Below are 6,635 nucleotides of genomic sequence, written 5' to 3'. Positions count from 1 at the left end.
TGAGACATTCAGTTCTCAGGTTAATGATGCGGATTTGTTTGTGTGTATCTGTGAACCTCGTGTGGTTTATTTGCGTGTTAGTTTTTCAATCGTCTTACTGCAGATAGAAAGCTATATATCACTGAAGAAGGGGGGTGTTTATCCTGTTTCTCATGGAGTTCGTAACATGTGGAAGGCTGGATGGGGTGTTGGTTTAGTCTGGTTGCTTCCTGTTACTTTGTTTTGCATTGTTTTGTCCCTGGTCAGCTATAAGGCAAAAGTTGAGATGTGATACTGAATGTGACGATTGATCCGATATGCATGAGCAATTTCGATGGGCATTTTTGTGATTTCTCATGTATATGTGCTTGAAACATGTGGCTGCTTACCATTTGAGCATGTATGGCCCGCTGTTTTGTGTCTGCTTTGTCCATGCTGTTTGGTGTACATCTGGTTTGACAGCTGGAACAGATTGAGCCTAGTTAAACTGGTGTTCATGGATGCCTGAATGTTTCTGTTATTTCTGCTCATGTTTCACGGTAAGGAATAGATGTGTAGGCCTGGAGCTGGAGCCAACATTGAAAATTTGCGCCACTAGCTGTAGTTTGTGACACATTCAGGCCTCATCAGGCTAATAAAGTCAATTTTATTATGTGTATATTTGAACCTCGTGCGGTTTATCTGCATGTTAATTTTCGATTGTCTTAATGCAAATGGAAAGCTATGTATCACAGGAGAAGGGGTAATTTACCCTGTTTCTCATGGAGTTTTTAGCATGCCAAAGTCTGGGTGGGGCATTAATTTAGTTTGGTTGCCTCCTGTCGCTCTTTTTGCATTGTTTTGTCCCTGGTCAGTTATAAGGCAGAATTTGAGATGTGATACTGAAAATGGCAGAGTGATCCGATATGCATGTGGAATTTGGATGGGATTTTTCGTGAATTCTCATGCATATGCTTGAAACATGTGGCTGCTTACCATTTGAGCATGTATGGCCCACTGTTTTTCCATGCTATGAGATCGATATATTTGCTGCTAAGGTTATCTGTTTATGTGTCTAGCCTTTATAGTTAGGATGAGAAGTTGAGTTGACTCAGGAACTTAATATTATAGAACCAGAGCAATTTCTGACAATTTAACTCATGTTTGATTTGTTGCACTGTTATTTGCAAGATGATTTATGTTAACATGTGCATAACTGTGGTCTGTGGGGGGGCCTTGCTGGTTTCGAACTCTTAACTGCTAGCAAATTCTCAATAATAAGAGCACAAACTAAGAAAGATTGGCTTGCTACAAAATTTATGACTTGTATCAGTGGTTCCACTTGCCATGCTGTTTGTTCTGAAATTATTGTACTGAGATGAAGTTCACAATGTCAGCACACGTGCAATATTTAAGTCCACTAATTGGTTACTAGCATACAGCATTTAACCCCGAATCCTAACTATTTTGAGAGCTACATGTTGTATTGATTAATCAAGTTAGTGGGGTTTATCATGTCGATGTTGCTCAATATATTGGTTTTCTTGTTTCCCCTGCAGCTCGGTTCCGATGGGATTCCTGAAAAGCACTTTCTCACTGTTGATCGGCACTGGCTGCGGCATCTATATTGCCCAGAACTACGAAGTCCCAAACATAAAGAAGCTCATGTGGACTCTGATGGGCAAGGCCAAGGAGTTTGAAGAATCATACAAGAAGCAGGGCAACGGCAAGAACAAGGATAATGAATAGCATTGACCTGCAGTCTGCGCTCCACCATCTTTATGTGTAGAAACCACCGGTTTAGGAAGCTAATTGTTGCAAGAGCATTCGGGTTGTTTGAGGCATACCACCTCGGGTAGTACCTTTTGTCTACATTTTTTCCTTTTAAAAAAGGGAAAGATGGCATACTGTAAGTCTGTAACTGAGGCGTACTCTGTCTAGATGGCAATACAGTTTTTGAGGTGAAAGCTACGGCCTGGATTTTGGAATATGAAAGTGTCATGATTGATTTTGGCTTAATTGGGGGGAGGTCCTTTTCATGACCGCATCATGATCCAAGTATCAGGTGATGGCTGATCATGGGTGTATTGTTATTTATTGATTGATTAAAAAAAGGAGTCCATGAGCCTAGATTTGTGGCGGCATGTGCGATCTGCCATTGGCCATTGAAAAATATGATGGCAACTAGATGGAACCTAAGTTTCCCTTCTTATATCTTAATGAAACACGAGCTGGGTGAAGGCTCGTTCGAGAGGGGAAAAAAAGATGGAACCTAAGTTCCTGAAACTGAAAGTAAGGGCCTCTTTGGCACGGCTTATGTCGGCTTCGGCTTCATCTATTTTGCGCAAATCGAGGCACTATAGCGTGAAGCCGTTTTGTAAGCCGGGGTTAAAATGAACTAGAAGCCGGGAAAAGCCAGTTTTTCTGACTTCACCGACTTTGGCTTCACCGGTTTGGATGAGCCGTGCCAAAGGGGGCTTAAGTACTCCACCCGTATCTGAAAAACGGTCCTTACTTTACCTGTCTTTTCCCTCAAAACTTTACCTGTGTCTTGAGGTTTGTGTACATGAACATTTGATTGGTGTCCAAGGGCTTTTTTCTTTGATGATAAACTAGGACAAGTTGCTGTTACTTTACTAGATGTTTCAACTAATTGTTAGGTGGTTAATTAATGTTTATAGCTGATTAAAATTCAGGCCTATTCTGTTTAGACATGGATTTCTCCGCTTAGCTCTATGTAAATATTCCGTGAACTACTACTAGTAGTACTAGTGCGTTAAGTTGTGAACGTTAAAAAAAATAGCTTATTTCTTTGTCAAGCAAAAACATATTTACATAATTGCCATCATTACAATATGCAGCCTGTTCGGGAGGCCGTATCGTATCGTGGATTATTTACTGCTGGCTGGTTTGGTGTGAGAGAAAAACACTGTTCCCGGCTGAAAATTTACGATCGTTTACGAGCAAGCAAACAGGCTATAAAAAATACAACATCAGTGACACAGTATAAGATGATATTTATAATAATAGTAAATATGTAAATGCCAGTAGTTTTCATGGTCTAGTACTAGTACTAGAACTTTTAGACGGGTGACTGATAAATAGTCATGGTACCAAATCTTTTGAAACTGAGCACGACTAGTGCTAGAAAAGCTGGGTAGCCCACAACACATGTCGTGGCACACCTAGTCATCTCAGCATCACCTTTTTCATTTATCTGTGGTCTCCTTTTGGCCTGCCTGAGTATGCGTGTGAGCGCCATTTCTTCTCATTAATCTCCAAGCATGAAAATTAAATTAAAGACGGTGAATCATTGAATGGATTGGTGCTAACTGGACAGTGAACACGTGGTGGCACGTGTCTGTTCCGGACCGTCGCCGGACGCCATTGCGTTGACCCGACCGCCCCTGGACATAGGTGATCCGTGATCATCGATAAGTCACCGCCCTGTGGGCCCGCCGCGAACATCCACCGCCGTACGTACCTATCTCTCGGGATCCCCACCCTGGCAGCCTCCCCCGCGTAGACTTTGCCCAGGACAGGTACAGAGCAGGCGTACGGCCCCGCACCTCACAAGCCTCAGCCGCCGCCTGACTCACTTGGACCCTCCCCCTCCTCCTCCTCCTCAAGGCCGCCCCCGCGCTCCCCCTCCTCCTCCTGCGGCGGCTCGTGGCACTAGCTCCACAGAGGACACGAGGAGGGGGCAGCAACAAGCTCTGCTCAACAAAGCAGCTAGCTGCTTTCTGCGGGCCGGTCGGTTGGTGATGGAGCTGCACGCGGGCATGGCGTTCCTGGACCTGGTGGCGAAGCAGGTGGACCCGGGCGCGCCGGGGTTCGGTTCTGGCGCGACTTCCTGCTGGGCATGCTCAAGCCGCTGGCGGCCACGGCCGTGGTGGCCATGGCCGTCGCGCTCAGCTTCTCGCAGCGCCTGGGCCTCGAGGGCGAGATGCTCTACGCCATCGCGCGCGCCTTCCTCCAGCTCTCCGTCATCGGCTTCGTCCTCCAGTTCATCTTCACCCAGAAGAACGCGCTCTGGATCCTCCTCGCCTACCTCTTCATGGTACCTCTGTGCTCCCTTCCTCCTTTTCCGTTTCGTCCCAATCGATCAGAGCCTGAGTGAGTGGCTGCAGCTAAAGATGTCATTTTTTTTATAAACTCTCCAATTCAGCTCAGGACACCATCGTTTCTCTCACCAATTCACTACACACTACTACTCGTCGTCCATGGCTGACAATTGAGTTGACCAACGCGCGCGCGCACGTTCTCTCGTCTCGCAGGTGACGGTCGCCGGCTACACGGCGGGTCAGCGCGCCAAGCAGGTGCCCCGCGGGAAGTACATCGCGTGCGTCTCCATCCTCGTCGGCACCGCCATCACCATGTTCCTGCTCGTCCTTCTCAACGTCTTCCCGTTCACCCCGCGCTACATCATCCCCGTCGCCGGCATGATGGTCGGCAACGCCATGACCGTCACCGGCGTCACCATGAAGAAGCTCCGGGAGGACGTCAAGATCCAGAGGAACCTGGTCAGTCACTCACCTCAGCTGCATTCGACCTTGTTTGCCTTGCTGCTCGATTGTTTAATTGCTTGTCTAATAATTTTTCAAAGTTCTGACTGAGACCACCAAGAAATGGTACAGTACAACATGCTCATAGTCTCTCATAATAGTTTAATCTAATTAATTATATTATTCTGTTGGTGATGTCAATCAGATGAGTCTGAAGATTCATTAGCATCTCCTTTCTCTGCATCAATCAATCAATCAGGTGGAGACGGCGCTGGCTCTGGGCGCGACGCCGCGGCAGGCGACGCTGCAGCAGGTGAAGCGGTCGCTGGTGATCGCGCTGTCGCCGGTGATCGACAACGCCAAGACGGTGGGGCTGATCGCGCTGCCGGGCGCCATGACGGGGCTCATCATGGGCGGCGCGTCGCCGCTGGAGGCCATCCAGCTGCAGATCGTCGTAATGAACATGCTCATGGGCGCCTCCACCGTCAGCAGCATCCTCTCCACCTACCTCTGCTGGCCGGCCTTCTTCACCAAGGCCTTCCAGCTGGACGACAAGGTCTTTGTTGACTAGGTAAGCTAGGATGTTCTGCAGGGAAGCAGAATCTGTAACTTTGGGCTTTGGGTGATGCTGAATTTACTGAGTTTGCAGTGATGTTGATGACGACTTTCAGCGTCAATGTTGATGGTGAATTACTGAACTGTAATACTAGCAGTTTAGAGATTGCGAAAGCGTCCGTGTCAGTAGAAATTTTAGCTTCTGTTATTTCTGATGAGTACTACACATGGCGCCTCTTTTCCTTGCAACATGCTCAAGAGGAAATGCCACATTTCCAATTGTGACCTCTTTTCCTTACAACATGCTCGAGGAAATGCCACATTGCAAATTGTTATGGATCTAAAGGAGGTGGTGATGGAGAGCTGAGGGCATGTTTGATCCATTAGCATAAAAAATTAACTAGCTAATAGCTAATAGGTGCTAATTTTCAGGAGAGGATTGTTTGGAATAACCTGCCAATAGGTGGTTGGATAATGAGTCGAAAGTGTGTATGAATTATTAGCAATTCCAAACATGCTAATGGAACTAATAGTTAGCAACCCTCCAGCTAATAATTAGTAGGTCTGTTTGGATTCACTAGTACTAATTTGAGCTGCTTTTTTTTGTGCTAACGGATTCAAATAGGTCCTAAGTCTCGGGTTTGACAAAAGCTAATTGGAAGTTCTGATTAGTCTGAATGTCTGAGATCTCCAAAACTCAATGTCTTTTTTTTCTCAGCCGGGACTTCACGCATATTTCATTAAGAGGGAGAGATAAAAGAACGGCTTACACAATGTAGCTACGGGAGAATCCATAGTGGTTCGGAACGTAGACAACAACAGAACATAAAAAAAGCGTTAGGGAGAGGCCCTTCACCACACCTTAAACCTAACCGACTATACTTGCAAAGTAAAAAAAATACATCAACGCAAGGGTGCCAACAACAAAGATGAAGCCACGGTGGCAAATCATCCACCAGAATGCGACGAGACTACAACGTCGAAGTATCTGACTAAGCAACACGGTGGCAAAGTATCCGCCTGAGTGAACGCGGCAAAGTATCCGCAATAGGGGGGGGGGCATCACGCCCTTAGCTGCCGGCATGAGGGGGGCTTCCTAAGCAGCGTCAGCAGCAAAGTATCCACTCGAACAGCAACGAGGGCAAAGCATCCATCAGAAGAGGACAACGACAAAGTATCTGCTGCGAAGAACCAAACGACTGCAGGAACACCAAGCATGCTGGACAGACCATTGCGAAGATGAGCTTGAAGCAGAAGGGGCAACTCTGGTGAGAGAAGCGGGAGATGGGATGTGGAAGTGCACCAACAATGGCTTTAGGAACGACATTGACATTTGCATACGCCAACACTATTGGTAGAGCGCACGGGTAGGACTTTCGTCCCCAACCTGCCCCCGATGAGCAGAGACTGGAATGACGCCCCCAATGAGGTAGATGGTGCAGGCTGCATCACTGCTACTGGCCCGGAGGAATCGGACATGGTTTTCACCCAGAGACTGTACATCCATAGAGGGCCACCGTTTCCCTCGCGGCACCCACAACACCAACAAAGAGCCCAAGACACTAGGGCCGCAGGCGTCATGACCACAACAGACTCCACACGACCACAATAGCCACG

General features: G+C 47.1%; 1 pseudogene; it reads left to right on the top strand.

Moving 5' to 3' along the window:
* The first annotated feature begins 3,525 nt into the window (after positions 1-3,525).
* LOC136513736 (UPF0014 membrane protein STAR2-like) lies at positions 3,526-5,192 on the top strand (annotated as a pseudogene).
* The last annotated feature ends 1,443 nt before the right edge of the window (positions 5,193-6,635 follow it).

This window comes from Miscanthus floridulus, chromosome 16, assembly GCF_019320115.1.
Source record: "Miscanthus floridulus cultivar M001 chromosome 16, ASM1932011v1, whole genome shotgun sequence".
In the NCBI taxonomy this organism is placed as follows: domain Eukaryota; kingdom Viridiplantae; phylum Streptophyta; class Magnoliopsida; order Poales; family Poaceae; genus Miscanthus; species Miscanthus floridulus.
The sequence above is the reverse complement of the archived record's forward strand: the minus strand, read 5'-3'. Positions and strand labels throughout refer to the sequence as shown.